Source organism: Carlito syrichta, unplaced genomic scaffold (assembly GCF_000164805.1).
Source record: "Carlito syrichta isolate Samal-C Ts95f unplaced genomic scaffold, Tarsius_syrichta-2.0.1 Scaffold303038, whole genome shotgun sequence".
NCBI lineage: Eukaryota > Metazoa > Chordata > Mammalia > Primates > Tarsiidae > Carlito > Carlito syrichta.
Genome location: NW_007247134.1, coordinates 839,835 through 858,376, shown reverse-complemented (window position 1 = coordinate 858,376; position 18,542 = coordinate 839,835).

Genomic DNA, 18,542 nt, shown 5'->3' with positions numbered 1-18,542 from the left:
GCTTCTTTTACACTGTCTTAACAAGTACACTAGCCGCATCTTGGCATGTGTTTTCACTAGCAGCTACCTAAAGAAACAACGATGAGGTCTAGCTAAAAGCGTATTTTATATCAGTGAAAAGAGGGAAGAGCTTTGTTTTAAGGAATAGGAGAGGATGCTTTCAGCTAGAAGGTAGTATTGGTCCCTGTGTATATGAAAAGTTTTTAGGTCTTGTTTTTAGATTTATTTTCTTCTTGGAAGTCGAGAGTTGTGTGTTTATTTTCCACTGGTCTTACCTTATTTCTATAACTAACTGGTCTCTTACAGGCAGTTAGTTGGCAGTTGCTGCCTTTGTTTTGCTTTTTTTTTTCTTTTCTTATAAAATGTAATTATTTATTTTTTAGTTGAGGTCTCACTCTGTCCCCCAGGCTGGACTGCAGTGGCATGGTCCTGGCTCACTGCAGCCTCGACCACCTGGGCTCATGCGATCCTTCCATCTCAGCCTCTCAAGTAGCTGAGACTATAGGTATGTGCCACCATGACCAGCTCATTTGCCTTTTCTTTGTTTTGTTTGGGTAGAGACAGGTCTCTGTTGCTTATGCTGGTCTAGAACTCCTGGGCTCAAGCAGTCCTCCCACCCCAGCCTCCCAGCGTGTTAGAATTACAGGCGTAGGCCTTGGTGCCCAGCCAGAGCCTACATCTTAATGAGATATGCATTAAATCTTGAGAAGCAACTCATGCCCATTTAGACAGATCCTCAGAGTAGCCTAAAGTCCTTTCCAAATGACTGAGTAGTTAGTTCTACCACATTCACCTAAAATGAGACAAAGAACCAGCCTTCCAGGAAGCGGGGCTCTTCAAGGGTAACTTTTAATTGAGCTGTGAGGTATGTACTCTTACTGCTGGGGAACATTCTCTGACTAGATAGAAGCCTACTCTTTCCCAGGTGTCTTTTGGTGAACGATTTTCAGCACAAGTGAAAGGACTCTGGAAGCCGCTTCTGAACTTTAAGTGTTGTTTTACAAGTGATTTTTGAAAAGCCATTAGTATGGAAGACAGGCTTAATACTAAAATGAGTATTATAGGTGTGAATAAGAAAATCTGACCTGCCATTTTACTTGTAAGTATTTTGGAGACATAAATGACTTGGAAGACAGGGATTCAGAATATCGCTTGTCTTGGAACTACCTTCCTACCCCACTTACTTTTTATTTGGTTTCGCCTAAGCAACACCTTTCTCCTTTTAGCATTATTCTATTAGATATTAAATAATGGCAATCTGAGGGCTTACCGTGTATTCTGCACTGTTCTATGCTCTTTACAAGCATCATCTCTAATCTGCTGTGATTCTGTAGCATTTGTATTATCTCAGCTTTACAGAGAGGGCAGAGCCCAGAAGGATTTAATCACGTGTCCAAGGTCACAAAGCTAATGTATGTGAGAGTCAAGATTCAAACTTGAGTGTCTGACTTCAATGCCTGGGACTGAATGTTCCAAATCCTGGGAGATACATAAGGAAGAGAGAATATAAATCCAGGTGGCTATACATTTCAAAGACACAGTATCATAGAAAATACCACCATCCACCACGACCTCAGTTGGCTTTCTGAATTATCACTGCCCTTGAGGTCTGTCTTAGACAATTAACTTTATATTATACACAAAATTAGTTCATATACACATAACTTTGCTTTCTTATAGGTTCAGTGTCTCCATAGATTATCTACCCTCAAGTACCCCAAGTTTAATAAACAGTTTCTGAATGAGTATCAGTGACAGCTTAACGAGTTTGAAGCATACATATTTGCTCAGCATTATAATCTGACATAGGGCATACTCTTACCAGTAGTTAAGATATCAGAGTTGGGGTGTGATTTATCTGAACTAAATTTATTACAACCAAACCAAGCACATAAAACCAAGCATAAAAAAATTATTATGGCATCACCCTCTTGTGGCTCTCAAAGTTTTTCCCACAAGTTAATTTCTCCCCCTCTTTCTCAAACCATGTAGTTTGAACAAAAGGTTTGTGTTTACCTTTCCTCTGCTGGGTTATAACAATAAAATATTAAAGGCTTTCTTTAAGTAAGAAACAAGGAATATGCTTGTTGTGTGTGGTAAACATTAAGAAAATCTGGTATTTACAGAGTGAGCCTGTTGAACAAACATCCTAATGAACTCTTCTGATGCCTTAATTAAGGATTTATCAAGCCTCTATTGTGAGCTTAGAATAGTCCTAGAAAACATTTGTGTATAAGACAATGAAGCACAGTCTGTGTGCTGAGATAGTTTACAACTTGACTTTAGACCAAGACCTTTGAAACTGACCAGCGCGCCATGGCATATGATTGAGTTCAAAGTTGTGTCGTTTCCATCATATATTATCAGTAATGAGGAAGAGATAAGCAGCTAGAAATGGCTCTTTGAGCAGGAGAAGATTTTGTTCTTCCAGGTGGCTCTTTAACATGGTGTGCTAAGTGTTTTTCTAGATTGTATTAGCTATGATTTTTGGCTTTGGGTTCATGGCCCCCAAGTAGAGGCTAAGTGGTATTAATGCCCCAGGTGCCCCTCAGTCTTGCCAATATTCCTGTGTTTGTGCAGTCGGTAGTACCTTATTAGGCAGTGTTCTTGTTTAGGGAGGCTCACGTTCCCATGGGAAATAGTGACATGGGGGATGTAAACACCCCCACTCTTCTTGAGATAATGCAACTGTGTTGCCAAATCTGGTGAGAAAGTAGAAATTAGTGTGATATTTCTGCAAATGTGTTTACTTGGAGCACTTTGTAGAGCAAGGTCTTCTTAATTAGAGTCGAACCACCAGATGGATAACACTCGACTCTAGCTAAGGATGCATTTGAGGAAAGACTGTAGAATGCATTGCTCTGCGAAGTCACCAAGTTCCCACGGGGGGCTTTGATAATGTCAAAACGCATACAGGAACGTAAACTCTTCGCTCCAGTTTGTATCTCAGCTCTACTTAGTTGTTTTGTGACCCTGCACAGTTTCTTAGTGTCTGTGCTCTAATTTTTCTCCTTTGTATCATAGTAGTACTGACATTACAGGATTGCTGTGAGGATTGAATGAATTAACACACATGAAGTGCTTTAAAAAGTTCGAGACACCTAGAAAGTGCTGGATTAATACCTCTCATAGTCATCATTGCATCTTGCCAAGTCTGACATGCTGAATGTTTGTAGTAGGTGCTCAGTAAGCATTTGAATTTGTGATTTCTGTGAGCTTCATGGCAGATTTTTTTTTTTTTTTTTTTTGAGTTGGAGTCTCGCTCTGTCGCCCAGACTGGAGTGCAGTGGCCGCTCCCGGCCACCGCAGCTTCCACCTGCTGGGCTCCGGCGATCCTTTCGCCTCAGACTTCCAAGTAGCTGGAACTACAGGCGCGCGCTACCACGCCTGGCTAATTTTTGATTTATTGTAGAGATGAGGTCTCGTCAAGTTGCCCAGGTGGGTCTCGAACCCACGGGCTCAGGCAATCCACTCACTTCAGCCTCCCAAAGGCGCGGGATTACGGGCTGAGCCACCGAGCCCGGTTGGCAGATATTTTTGAGAGAGCAAATTCAGACCTTACCCAGAAACATCACTTGTTTCTAGATGCTTTTCTGAGTGTACGATAGCCCAGAAATCTAGTGCCTTAGGAAAATTACAAAGAGTATCTTTGCTTCCTGACTACTCAACATACCTTACTTGTGACCACAAGGGGTGGAAATCATAGCCTGCTGGAACTTGAAGTTACCTCACTTTACAGAGGATCAGAGAGGTCTGTCACTTGTCTAGCATCATGAAGGGTCTTACTGGCAGAAACAAAACCAGAAGTCGAATTTTCAGCCCAGTTCTGATATCTCTTCCCTTCTGCTGCCTCCCTGTCCTGTGGCCAACAGCTGAGGACAGGTACTGAGGGTAGCTCTGTGAATAATTATTGGCTCACTCAGCATATGTGATTTCTCTTTTGGAAAAAAATTTGAATCTGTACAACAACCGTCCATACCTCATCATTAAAGAGGGAATGGAATGGAAGTTGTGAAGAACAGAGCAGGGGATGGGTGGAGGTGGTTTTGTGCAGAACTCCCTAAAGCACATGCATGCTGAACGCCGCCCTCTCCTCTCCTGTGTTGGGCTGTCTCTAGTATAGGCTGTCAACTCTCTGAGGGCATGGACCATCTGCTACCTCATTCATGACTCTATCCTCAGAGGCATGTCTCCACACCTGGACAGAGTGGTTGGTCCATCCACACTTGTTGAATGACTGAGTGAACACATTAATATTAAAAGTAAATAATTAGATTCAACTTAAATCTGTTAGGCCTTCTGGAATCTCTGTTGCTATCCAAGTGTGCTTGCTTAAAGAGCTGAGATGGGAAGCCTCTTCCAGAAACCAGAGATTTACTGTACTTCTGAGATGCCACCCTTGTTTTTGTCGGTTTCTAGCTAGACCTGACTAACTTTCATTGCTAATGCGTTACAGGTGTTGGATTCAGGCAGCTAGTGCCAATTCCCTGAACATGCCATTCTAAATAGCACCTGAAGAGGACGTGTGGGTCCCTGCCCGTGTGTTAACTGTGCCACAGACACTGGCTTTGAAACAGAGGTCACCATTTTAAAGGGGATCCCCTCCCTCCCACAAGAACAGGTGTTAGAGGAGGGAGGCGAGGTTCTGAAACACTTTTCATTGGTTCTCAGAGAGGTTGGAAACAACCAACAATCGAACTTACCAGTCACAAAAGGCTACACTTTCCCTGTGCGTCCTTTGAGATGGGATCAGGTTGCTAGTCTTGTTTCCTAAGTGGATGCTGCCTGACTTCCTATGGTTAACTTCATCTTTTGTAAACGAAGCTGGGGTCAGCACACCCGGAACAATCAAACGCGCTCTTTCTTTATTCTAGATATTCTATCTTCTCGGGAGAAGGTTTGCATTTCAATCAGCAGTTGCTGGGTCAGTGCTGCTCTGCTTTGCAAACCTTGCTACCCTTCTGCTCAGCAGGACCTGAGCCACTGTTGGGAGTTTAGAGGGTCTGCCTGCGTTCAGGGCATTGCTGAGTATCTAGAGAACAAAGATCTCATTCTGTTTTAGATTATTGCTTTTATTTGGGGGATGAAAAAGTAAACAGCTATAACATCTGCAGCTCCTCTTCTGCCAAGCTGGGTCCTTTTTCCATGAAGCCATTTACTAATTTTAGTCTTACCAACAAGCTTTATTCAGTCAACAAATATGTGCTGGGTACTTGTAATCTGCCAAGCACAGTTCTAGGCATGTAGAATGTATCTGTGAATGAAGCAGACTTCTCCAGCAACAAAAATCACCTCTGTCCTCATGGAATTTATGAATTTTAATTCAATTTATCTTTTAGTGAAGGAATTTTGTAACAAAGATGTCCTTTGGGACATTTTTGAGCTAGTTATTTTCAACATCCATCTGATTAATGTCACAATTTGGGGGCTGAGATCTTAATTTCCGGTAGCCCAGCTGTATCTTTTCAGTAAAGAAACCCCAAGCAGGGTCACGAAAACCCAGGCACGGTGGTAACAGAAATATTTTTCTGTAGAAGCGCTAGCAAGAATCTAGCATGTGTCACAAGTTTCTTGCTCTTAAGAATTATTGGAATGTGTAATAATTACAAAGAAGAGGTGAATTTCCTGGCCGTGTGACCTGTAAAGTGGATGGCAGCATCAGAATTGCCCCAGCAGGGACAAATACCCCTGGCCCAGTTCACCTCAGTCTCATATTTTTCCATCAGTGACTTAAAGCAGAGTATTACAAGAAGGCATTCCTTGACCTGCCTCATAATGCATTTGAGATCACTCCTCATACATGCATCTGGATGTTTTTGACAATTTCTGTTTCCATCTTGAAACACCTATAGAAAATGAAGTGGCTACACCTTTAATCGCTTTGGAGCAAAGTGTTGCATCCTCTTTGCATCTTCAAGGGGTGATTCATGCATGTTAAGAGACGGTGCGAGAACGTGTGTTGGTCCTTATGTGCTGTAGTAGAATGGCTTATGTGTGTTGGTCCTTATGCGCTGTAGCAGAATGACTTACCAAGCCCTTTATGACTTCAGAAACTTGGACCACAGCCATTCTCAACCTTTCTCTCGTGGATACTCCTGTGAAATATTCTGTGTGCTCCATCTGGAGTGAAGCTTTCCATCCTCATTCCTCTTGGAATGGCAGGGGCCAGATGTCAGCCCAGGGCTACTTTGCAGGAGACCATGTATACAGAGAACCTGTGGGTGATACAGGATGCTTCTTCCAGGCAGGAACTGGCTCTGGGAGTTTGGTATAGAGCAGGGATTGTCAACCAGGACCTGTAGCTTGTTTTTTTTGTTTTTTGTTTTTTTTGTACTACTGGTAGTCTGAGAATGGTTTTTACATTTTTAAAGAGTTGCAAAAGAACATGCCGAGTCCTTATTTGGCTTCCCAAGCCCCAGGTATTTATTGTCTGGTCACTTATGGAAAAAAAATTGACTCTAAAGATGCATCTTCGTACAAATACCTGAAGTGGAGTTTCCCATCCATGTAACACCTCTTCCACATGTCTGAGTCCTCACATAAATCACTTTGGGACAGTCATTTATTAAGCTTCATCTCTGGGTCTTTGACCTATGTGTTGCCTTATTTGTTTTTCTTGTATTTGGATTTCTTGGCCAAGCATCTTTAGTTGTGACTTGGTTTTCTATTCTCTGGGAATCATGGTTTTTGTTGAGCTGGGACTTCTTTTTAACTCATCATTCCTATATGATACTCTAAATGAGTGGATCTTGTCAGTGGTTGTGTGTGTATGTGTGTGTGTGTGTGTGTGTGTGTGTGTGTGTGAAGTTGGTTTTATATACTGACTCACTGCTTCTACATGTTTTCATGACAAGCCTTCCTCTATCACTTGAGTGATCTTTGCATTGCCTTGGCTGACTTTCTACCTTCCTTAATTGACTTGCTTGTTAATGATCACATACTTTATTGACTGAACGCTACTTCTCCATACACTTCTTGTTAGTTTTGAGTTTGTATAGTGGAAAACTTTTCACATTCAAAAATCAGGTGATCATGTATATCTTGAGGAATATACATCTAGAAAAACGGTTTTCAGTGAAAGGTACTCCAAATCAGGATTATAACTGTATATTTTTCTCTATGCATGGCTAAAAATCTATTATACCACTGCAGTTACACTATGCAAAATATATCAATAATTACACTTTAAAACTTCCTTTTTAACAATATCAACTGGTTTGTTCCATAGAGCTCATGAAGACTCTTAAGTAGTAATGACTTCTAACAATGAGTTTGGGGAAAAAGTAGTAGAGAAAGAACAATTTAAAATAAATATTCTAAGAAGAGAGACGTAAAGTCTGATAGTGGTGTTTTGGCCAAGAATGGAAAATATAGGAGATTGTTGGAATTAATTGATGACTAGGAAGGTAAAGGAATGCTGTGGAGTAGAGAGGGATATCTAGGCACCAAAATCTCATCAGGAACAAAAAGAATCCTATGGACATTGTGGGAAAGTAAGATGTTTATAATAAATTCATATGGAAGCTTCTGATCTTGGTAACATACCCATTTTAACCAGCTCTGCCTTAAAAGAGGTTAAGATAAATAAAGGCAGACTAAACTTAGAAAGGTTGATAGAAGCCGGGCTGGGCGGCTCAGCCTGTAATCCCGCGCCTTTGGGAGGCTGAGGTGAATGGATTGCCTGAGCCCGCGGGTTCGAGACCCAGCTGGGCAGCAAGACCTCATCTCTACAATAAATCGAAAAATCAGCCGGGCGTGGTAGCGCGTGCCTGTAGTTCCCGCTACTTGGCAGGCTGAGGTAGAAGGATCGCCGGAGCCCAGCAGGTTGAGGCTGCGGTGGCCGGGAGCGGCCACTGCACTCCAGTGTGGGCGACAGAGTGAGACTCCAACTCAAAAAAAAAGAAAGGTTGATCGATTTACAAACCCAAGCTTGGTAGCCCTCTGCATGTCCCTCAGAGATCCGAGGCCATCTAAACGCCAGCACAGCGATCACACTGTGGCTTTTTCTCCAACTGCTTGCTTTTCTGCTTTCATTTGGAGTTGCTCTTGGTCATGTGTTCCTGCTTCATTTTGGAATTTTTCTATAGAGAAGTGCTCACAGTTTTTGTGGTGAACAATGGCATGACAGAGCAGAGATTTCCTTCCTAGGAACCCACGGAGATCACAAGGACTGTTCAACCAACTGCAGGTTGTGAGAACACACCACGGTGCCCTTTGGAGGCAAGTTGTACTGAAACAAAAATGCATCAGTATCTGGTTCTGGCAGAATCTGAAGACTTAGAAGAAGAACTTGGAATGCGATATTAATGGACTTTTACCTCCGAGAAAGTTGGAAGGATTTCTTTTTGAACTATGTAAAATTGATTTTGATATGAATTTACATATGTTCCTTTGCTGCATATCACTCTCGCAGGCTCAGGCCTGCTTGGGTGGACATAGGGGGAGGGAAACTGTGTACAGTAACCTCATACTTAAGTCAGGCAACAAGTTCTATCTGGAACACGACTGGAAAGGGAGGAGGAAAGGGACAAGGAAGAGGAGGAACTTTAAACACCAGAACAGATACCACAAAGAAAACAAATCACAACAGGCTTTGAGTAACCAAATGGGTATCAAAAATGTCATCTGCTTTCCTTGGTGAGCCCCTGAGATTGTCCTGTGTGTGAGGACTCGCTCTGTTAGAAGCTAGTCCAGCTTTTCTTCATACTCTGCAAGTTCTGACAGAGTGTTCAGGTACATGTCAAGGTCATGTGCAGGTGGGTGTCTGGGCTGGGATCTAGCCAGGTAGTCTGACTCTCGAGCCTGTGTTCTTCTTAACCACCAAGCTCTTCTAGAAGGCTTGACAATTGTTACTTTGCTTTCCTGCCAACTGCAAATTTAAAAAGAGGCATTTGGAAGAAGAAAGGAGAACTGCTAGAAACAGGGACATCAGTTCCACTGGTTTACAAAAAAAGTTGGACAAGTCATCAAGAGTATTCACGCCACCTCCTGCCCCCTAAAAATCCAGCACAGCACATACTGGTGGCATTTAATAAGGGGAACATGTCATCAAACAGGCTTCAGTCTCCATAGTGTCACTGTCCCCCATGGTGATCCCGAGTTATGCAGTGAAATTGAGTTACCTTCAACAATATCACTGAAGAAGAAATTAGATGTTCTCTAAAATGGCATACACCATAATGACTTGTAACTTTCACTTCTGTGAGACCTCTTTCCAGGGAAGTGTCAAAAGGAGGTTAAAATCTCCTCTGTTTACAGCAAGACATCACTGTCAGAAATGCAGGTACTCGGGCCCCATCCCAGACCTACTGGGAAGCTGCATTTTTGATAAGGCCTCTAGGTGTTTCCTACATACGTTAAGTTTTGAGAAGCTCTTTTTAAAACAATTTTATTATAAAGTTGTGGGGTACATTTCAGGGTTAGGTATATAAACATTGATCATGCAGGTACCCTTGTTGATGAGTTATGCCCCTCCCTCTCCTAGCAGTTTCCCTCACCTGCCAATCCCCTCCCCACTACGGTTTCCCACTACTGCCAATGGCTTTCTTATAGCATTGTAATTGTTCAAGGTCAGCTTATGAGTGAGAACATATGGAACTCTTTGTTTCTGTGATAAATCACTGAGTATGATCGACTCCAAATCCATCCAAGTTGCTGCAAAATCCATACATTTGTCCTTCTTTATGGCTGCGTAATATTCCATTGTGTATACGTACCACATTTTTTTTTATCCAGTCTAGCTTCAATGGGCAACACAGTTGGCTCCATGTTTTTGCTATGTGAATAGAGCTGCAACAAACATACGTGTGTAGGTATCTTTTTTGTAGAATAATTTGAGTTCCTTCGGGTATATTCCCAGTAGGGGAATTGCTGGATCATACGGAAGGTCAATTTCTAGTTCTTTCAGAAATCGCCACACTGTCTTCCAAAGAGGTTGTACCAGTCTGCATTCCCACTAGCAGTGTAGAAGCGTTCCTTTTTCTCCACATCCTTGCCAGAGTAGCTCTTTCCTAATCATCCCAGCACTGTTCCAGAGGGCATTCTGTGTCACCTGGTTGTTTTTCACTTCCTCCTTGCTCCCTCCCTGCAAGGATGTGGGCAATGACTCTCAGCCTTGGCTGCACAATGGAATCACCCGAGGAGCTTTTCAAACGATCCCAGCAACTAGGCTGCCCCAGTCTCATCAGAAGCCCTGGTGGTGTGTGCCAGGCACCAGAAACTTCTAAAGCTCCTCACATGATTGCAGTATGTAGCAAAGGTTGAAAACAGCAGCCTTAGACTTAGACTGCTCGCCTCCCCCCACCGTGCTCTCTCTAATTCTTCGTCACTCCGGTGGCGACTAAGCGTGGGTCCCTTTCCCCTCTCTTGGTAGAAGTTTGTAGCGAAAGCCTGTGTCATCCACACACGTGGTCCCCCATCCCTCCTGATAGATCCTATCTTTCCCTCCTCCTAGCATCTCCTTGCTACTCCGTGGGATGATTTGAGGGCAGTCAGGTGATGCAGTGGACCGAGGTGGACTGAGGAGGACAGGACCTTCCTTATGAGTCCCTGGTTTCTTAAGCTGATCCGTTGCAAACTCCATCACTTTTCATTGGGTCTTGCAGACTCACAGCTTTGTGTCTGGAGCTACTTAGCGACCTTTGGTGTATTTTAAAAAAATATTTTACTTTGTTGCTGCACTGCATGAACCTTCTCCCAAGATATAAACATGGTTCAGCATATTCTAAATGAAAGCTTGTCAGTGTCAAGCTGTGTTTTTCTTTCCTTGTGAGCATGAAACACACTTTTTTTTCCCTCTCCACATAGAACGATAGGAAGTCTACATGCTGGTGATCTCCTCCCAGCCTCTTTTCTGTCTTGTCCTCCCTCCTGATAACTAAAAGGGCTTCTCAAACCACCCTCCTCTGCAAACACAGGTTTTTTACAGGTTTGAGTTAACTTTATGCAACACAAAATACAGTTTAACTGGATAGTTAACTCAAACCCTAAGTTTACCATATCCTTAAACCGGGCAGTCCCCAAATAATGTTTATATAAAATGCATAGTTTGTGCATAAAATTGTCTTTTTTATAATAGCAACTATGCCAACGAAATTATAGAAACAGAGATTGTTATACATCAAGAAATAAAGGAGACACAATTGCATCTCAGGTATAGAAGGGCCCCTGAAGCTCTTATTGAGCTTTGAATTTAAGGTGAGCAGGACATGAAGTGGTTCCTAAGTGACTTCTGGGAGTATAGTACAGTTTCAGAACTTGATAGTCCAGTAAGCACAGCACCCTATTTCAGAGGATACCCTGGGGCTAGGTGTTTAAGGTAAGGGCACAAGAGGATCTAAGTGGACTCCTGACAACCCACTCAGCATCTCTGCAGCCCCCACTGCTTTGTGCAAGTCCTATCCCAGAGACCTTTGGCATTTGGGAGCTATTTTTCCAAGTCATGGATCATACACAAATTATAATCAGTAGCCACCACATTGAAGTAACCAAACAGTGCTGAGACTGGAGACACCGGGCTCTGGTGGCGCAGTGGCCACCCTGCTGTCCTAGGGCAGGAGGGGACTGAGGTCTTGGCACATCTGAGGCCATTTCTAGGTGTTCACTGCTCTGGGTGATGAGGGAGTTTGTGTGCACTAGTTGGGACACTTCAGCGTAGACTACCCTACCTTGCAGCTCTTAGCCATCCGGCTCTGTTTATTTTAGCTGCACCTTAAAGTCTTGCTTCCTCAGTGAATTTTTCCTTGGATTTTTTTTTTAAAGGAAAGTTTCCCACCGACCAGCTTTTAAATATATATGACTCGTGTGATTTCAGGATGTATGTCTATCCTTTTGCTCATTCACAGCTTGACTCATTATTAGACTGGCCTAACATGTCTGATATATGCTCCTGTGTGAACCTGTGAGTTGATGTCTGCCTTCACTCTGTGAAATTCAGGGCACTGGGACCGTATGTAACTCTCTATGCCTTGAACAGGTGAAGTTTCATTCACACTTCTTTGGGAGGGCTTGGATCCCAAAAGAAATTGCTTTAATGATGAGGGGAAAGCACCTTTGTTCTTTTAAGAAAGTATATGAAACGGGGAATCGTCTCTTTTTCTACCATCCTAGATTACTATGGGAACGGAGATTCTTAGATTTGAAAAAAGGAAGACAAAGTTATTTGACAATTTTAAAAAGCAAATAAAGTCCAAGTCTCCACTTGTAGTTTCTCCAGGAAAGGGGGCACAAGAAAGAGGAACTCTGCGTTGGAAACTTTCTTTTAAAAACTCTATTTGCTCTTCTTTTGATGATAGCAATATTTACTCTGCATATTACAACATGTATGACTTAGAACTGAGGGTCCTTCTTAATCTCACTCCTTTAGGGTAATGACTGTCAAAGCGTTAGAGTGTATTTTTCCTGATCTTTTCTGTGCATATGGTTAGACACACACTTAGAAAAACGGGTTCATTCTGCAATTACTTTTCCCACTTAGCAATGGGGAAGGAACATTCCTTATCTTTACATAGGGTGCTAACCCACTTTTCCAGCATGCTCTTTCTTTTACAGCCTGATATTTCATGGTATGGATGTGCTGTAATTTATCTCGTCATTGGAAGGATCTCTATAAAAGAAAATTAGTAGATGCTAAAGAGAACCCCCTTGTTCTTGGTACTTTCAAATTTAAAACTTGATGTACTTGTAGTTAGCGTCTTAAGTTTTACCAAAATGAATGAGAAGATGTAGTGTAGACAGCACATTGGTCTGGAACTTGAGACATGAGTTTAATGCACCACCCTCTTGCGACCCTCCACTGCAGGGTCTTCTGAAACCCTGTGGCTCACTCTGAACCTTGCTTAGAGGAAGATAGAGTTTTGAGTTCCTGTGGTCTGGGTCTGACCATCCGACTGTGATCACTCCTTGCTTCTCAGAGAGTACAGCAAACGGAAGCAGGCTCCTTTTACAGCCTTGGGGATTTGCTTGACATAAGGGCGAACATCTTGACTGTGGAATACAGTGCGGACTCTTTTGTACTCTAATCAGCCCTAAAAACAGTCTAACCATCCTCGGGCTGTTGGTTTAATCTCTTGAATGCCTTTGATAGTTTCTTACCCCAATTATTTACTTAAAGAAGAAAAAAAGGAAAGCCACATCTTTGTACTCCCCAGGTATGTGCTTTGAAAGCGGGCTCCGGGTTGCCACCGGCTTGTGCTATGTGAACACAGGAACTGGGCAGTTCACCCTGCGAAGTGTTAAGGTCACTTCACTGCTGTCTTGCTTCTTTTTTTGCTTTCTTTCAAATGTGCTGTCCCCATAAGTATTTTTGCTTGCCTTATAGATGTAATATACATTTTTTAAAAAAAATATATTATTTTATTTTAGAGTACAAGTGAGGATTTACTACAGGTAAGTTGCATGCAAGCCAGGCTCGGTGGCTCAGCCTGTAATCCCGCGCCTTTGGGAGGCTGAGGTGAGTGGATTGCCTGAGCCCGCGGGTTCGAGACCTGCCTGGGCAGGCGAGACCTCATCTCTACAATAAATCAAAAAATCAGCCGGGCATGGTAGCATGTGCCTGTAGTTCCAGCTACTTGGAAGGCTGAGGTGGAAGGATCGCCGGAGCCCAGCGGGTCGAGGCTGTGGTGGCCGGAAGTGGCCACTGCACTCCATTCTAGGCGACAGGGTGAGACTCCAATTAAAAAAAAAAAAAAAAGTTGCATGCAGATGAAGTTTGGGCTTCCAGCTGGTCCTCTCTCCTCCTGATTTCTCTCCTCCCAATTTCTTTTGGGCTGACTTCACTCTCAGCTAGACTTTCCCCTTAAGTTGGCAAGCGTTCTAGAGCTATCGGAAGCTTAGTTGACGAAAATGTAATGAATGTTTACACAGCAAGAGCATTTCATCTATGATGCTCTAATTCCTACTAAAACTCATTACAGAAACATTTTATACATTAAACAAGTACTACTGAACACAAGCAAGTCCTAGAACATCTGGGGTGTTTCATAACCTGAAGAGGCACAGAAGACAAGTATTTTCAGATCCAGCTACTATAAGATGTATTTTGCAGTGTTTGCCTTGGCAGCCCCTATACTGAAATATGGACTGATATTTTATGGGTTCTCCTGATAGTGGACCTGGTACCCCGTCTGTTGCCACATGCCTCCCCCATCCCAGCAGTGTCCAACATCTGCCAATCCCACCCTTGTGCTCCTGTGACCAGTGATCAGGGCCTGCTTATGAGTGAGAATATGTGGTATTCAGTCATTTGTTTCTCTGGTAGTTTACCTAGTATGATGGTCTTCAGCTGCATCCATGTTGCTGCAAAGACGTGATTTTGTTCTTCTTAAAAATAAAGACTGCATCTCAAACTTGCATACCATCCTTGTACCGGGGCCAAACTCATCTCTATAACGTCCAATTTTAGCCTATGGGGTGCCGAGGCAAATGCTGTAATATACATCTTATAGTGGCTGGATCTTGTCTTCTGTGCCTCTTCAGGCTATGAAAACAAACACACACCCCAGATGTTCTAGGACTTGCTTGTCTGCAGCAGTACTTGTTTAATGTATAAAATGTTTCTGTAATGAGTTTTAGTAGGAATTAGAGCATCATAGATAAAACGCTCTTGCTGTTGCAAACATTTATTACATTTTGGTCAACTAAGCTTCCATTAGCTCTTGCCAACTTAAGGGGAAGGTCTATCTGAGAGTGGAATCAACGCAGAAGAAATTGAGAGCAAGAAAGATGGTTAGGTCATTTGAGCCTCAGCATCAAGGAATGCCTTGAAGCCATTCCTACACCTAAAAGGCTTCTGTTTCACAAGTCAATCAGTTTACTCTTACTTTTTAAAAAAAAGTGCTGTACCCCAGGATAGCAGAATAGAGGGTGACTTATCAGTTTCCTCACTTAGAGAAGAGCTGGAGTCCTGTGATGACCGCTCCCTTCTTGAAAAGGAGAAATTAAGTTTCCTTTGGGGAGATTCATGCTAATAAAGTGGTAAGAAAGATGACATCCGATGAACTTGCTCATAAAATTTCCTTTATCCTAACATACCAACTCACTCTGTCTTCTATGTTTACAAAAGTTTTTATTACAAGCTTACCTTTCTCCATGTGTCTCTCTTTTTGAATTTATTTATCTTAAGGACAAAGACACCCTGCTCAGCATCTCTGAGGGCCCTGGCAAAGACTTCACGTGCAAGTTTTCCTGCTGCGACCTCACTGCTGTGTTCATAATTTGCTGCCCTGGGTTGTCTGGTACCATATTTGGCTCTGTTTAGAGATGCCAGAGGAAATGGTCAAACAAGACAGCTACATAATTTAGCTATGTATGTTTAAAATAAAAATAAAAAACCAGCAGCCATTTTTTTTTTCTTGGCCAAATTACCTACATAAAAGGATGTGGCTTCTCTTGAATAACCCAGATAATTATCACTTTTTTAAAAACACTCTCTTCCATTTTTCCACGTTTAGGCAGTCTCCGTTTAACAGAAAGTTATCCCACTTGAGTTTCACGTTAAACCCACAGACTGCTCGTTAGTCTGAAGCTGGATTCTACCATTCATTCTCCTTGCCAGTTAACCTGGCTTGTCTGTGGGCTACCCTGTTCCTTTGGAAGGGGTTATAACTAGACTAGGAGTATGGGCTGATAGCTAAGGGAATCTTCACCTAAGCTTTTGCTGTCTCGCTGTTCTTTATGTGCGTTGTGATTATCAAAAATTTCACACATTTCATTTCTGAGGGTGAAGAAAAGCCGACCCTATTTTCTCCCCAAATGTAGCTCTTCATCACGAAAACTTCCAGTACGCCAGGGTAAGGAGAAAAATGCAATGAATTCTCACATGTCCATCAGCAAGATGTTACTCCATCTGCCTTATCTGTCCCCTTCAACCTTTGTGAAAGCATTCTGATTCAGATCCCAGATGTGTCACTTTACACGATGTGTTTTGGTGTTTATCATTAAGAAATGTATTTTCTTTTTTTCTTTTTCTTTAAGTGAAAAAGCAGGGCTTATTAAGAGGACAGAAAAACTCCCACAGCGGGAGATTGCCCAGAGATGTATTTGCATGTCATCAGAATTGTTGCTATCTCACTTATAAGTAGACCCTGAACATCTAGCATAATGCGACAAAAGGAAATTGGCAGTAGCAGAGCGCTGCGGGGTCGGGGAGGAAGGGGTGGGGATGGCACTTAGTATCAGTAGGGGTACCTGATCCTAATCCAGGTGGAGTGAGGTTCAAACTTCATCTGTACGTAAACCACTTAGTAGCCAATCCTGACTTGTACCCAACATCTTTAAAGTGAAAAAAAAATTGACATTATTGCACTCACCAAGACCCCAATATAAGTGTTAAACGCTCCCCCCCCCCAGATAGCATATGTTTGTTTTGTGGAGTTATTTCTTCTAAGTCATGGATGAGTGATACTTTGGTCATCACTAATGGGCATTTTTTACATTTTAATAGCTGTACTTAATCCTGGGCAAGTTTCTAGAATAGAAACGCTGTGTTATCCTTTGGAATGTGACACTGTAGCACTGTTTGTACCAGAACAGATCCCTAATACAGGCAACCATCCCTAATACAGGCAACCATCCCTAATACAGGCAGCCACCCCAAAGTGAATTACTTTGGTTTTAAAAGGATTTAAGATTATTTCACCTCAAAGGCAGTTCGACATATGTTTGACCCAGAAGATAACACCATAGTGTGGGCATGGTGTGCTCTTATCAGATGAAAACGTAGCTTCTAAACAGATGCTAACATTTTGTTTATCTTTATTTTTTTTTGAGTTGGAGTCTCACTCTGTCACCCAGGCTGGAGGGCAGTGGCATGCTCATGGCCACCACAGCCTCGACCTTCCACCTTAGCCTTCCAAGTAGCTGGAACTACAGACACATGCCACCATGCCTGGCTAATTTTTTTTTTTTTAATTGTAGAGATGAGGTCTCACCATGTTGCCCAGTCAGGTCTCGAAGCTGTGGGCTCAGGCAATCCTTTCACCTTGGCCTCCCAAAGTGCTGGGATTATGGGCGTGAGCCACCGTGCCCAGCTCTTATTTATCTTTATATCCATCATTGTATTCATATTTTACTTTGGTGTTTAGAGCCCTTTTAAACCCAAATGAATAGGCCTTTACTTTCATCATCTTTTGTAGCAAGATTGGATTCATTGATGCTCTATGCATTTGCTTTTCTAGTACAAAAAACAAAACAGGCCGGGCTTGGTGGCTCAGTCTGTAATCCCAGCACTTTGGGAGTGAGTGGATTGCCTGAGTGAGTGGATTGCCTGAGCCCGAGGGTTCGAGACTCACCCAGTCAACCTAGCGAGACCTCATCTGTACAATAAATCAAAAAATTAGCCGGGCATGGTAGTGCACGCCTGTAGTTCCAGCTACTTGGAAGGCTGAGGCGGAAGGATCGCCAGAGCCCAGCAGGTCGAGGCTGCGGTGGCCTCCAGTCTGGGTGACAGAGTGAGACTCCAACTAAAAAACAAAAACAAAAAAACCCCCAAACAGCAACTTCAGTATTGTGAACTGAAAGGTAGCCATGATCATACTCCTTCTGTCTTTAATATTCTGATGTCATCTCTTTTTGTGTATTTTCAACATTTTACATATGTAGAGTCAAATTAATGATTTACTCTGCACATTTAACGTCTTTAACTTTAGTTTTAAATGATAAAGTTATAGAGCTTAGAGTCAAATAAGTATAGCTGGCATGACCTCATGCCCCTAATGCCTTGTCCCTTTCCCTCCTGAGGCCTTCCTATCCCCACTGTGACAACTGCTTTCTAACTTTAGCTTACTCCTTTGGGTTAAACTTCCATAGCTTTAAGAAAATTGCTTATAATCCTTTTTTTAAGTTGAGGGGTCTCACTCTGTCACCCAGCCTGGAGCAGAAGTGGCACACTCAATGGCTCATCACATCCTTGACATCCCAGGCTCAGGCAATCCTTCTGCCTTGGCATCCCAGGTAGCTGGAACTACAGGCACACACCACCATATCTGGCAAATTTAAATTTTTGTTTGTTTTTATGAGGTCTTGCTATGTTGTCCAGGCTAGTCTCAAGCTCCTGGGCTCAAGTGATCCTTCCGCCTTGGCCTCCCAAAATGCTGGGATTACAGGTGTGAGCCACCCTGCCTGGCCTATATTCCTTCTTTATTTTTTCAGTTTGAGTCCTTTGACTTCCTTCTGTGGGAGAAGAAAGTTTAGCTATCGTCAACACCTGCATGCTTATTTCCTATCTTTGCATCCTCTAGGTATAGTTGCCTAGCAATTTGGGATAGGTGAGTCTTCAGTGTTTCTAACTCTGGAAGTACTATTGAATCTAAGCCTGGTTGGTCCCTGTGATTGCTTTTCCCTTATTGCATCTAACTTTCCTGTAGGCAAGCAATTATTTTTTGCCTTTTAAAAACATATGCAACCGTAAACAACCAATCACTCCTGTTTGTATAGTGTTCTTCCGTATATTCAACCTCACTAGGTATTCTGTCATTTCAACCTTCTTTTTTTTTTTTTTTTTGAGTTGGAGTCTCACTGTCACCCAGACTGGAGTGCAGCAGCCG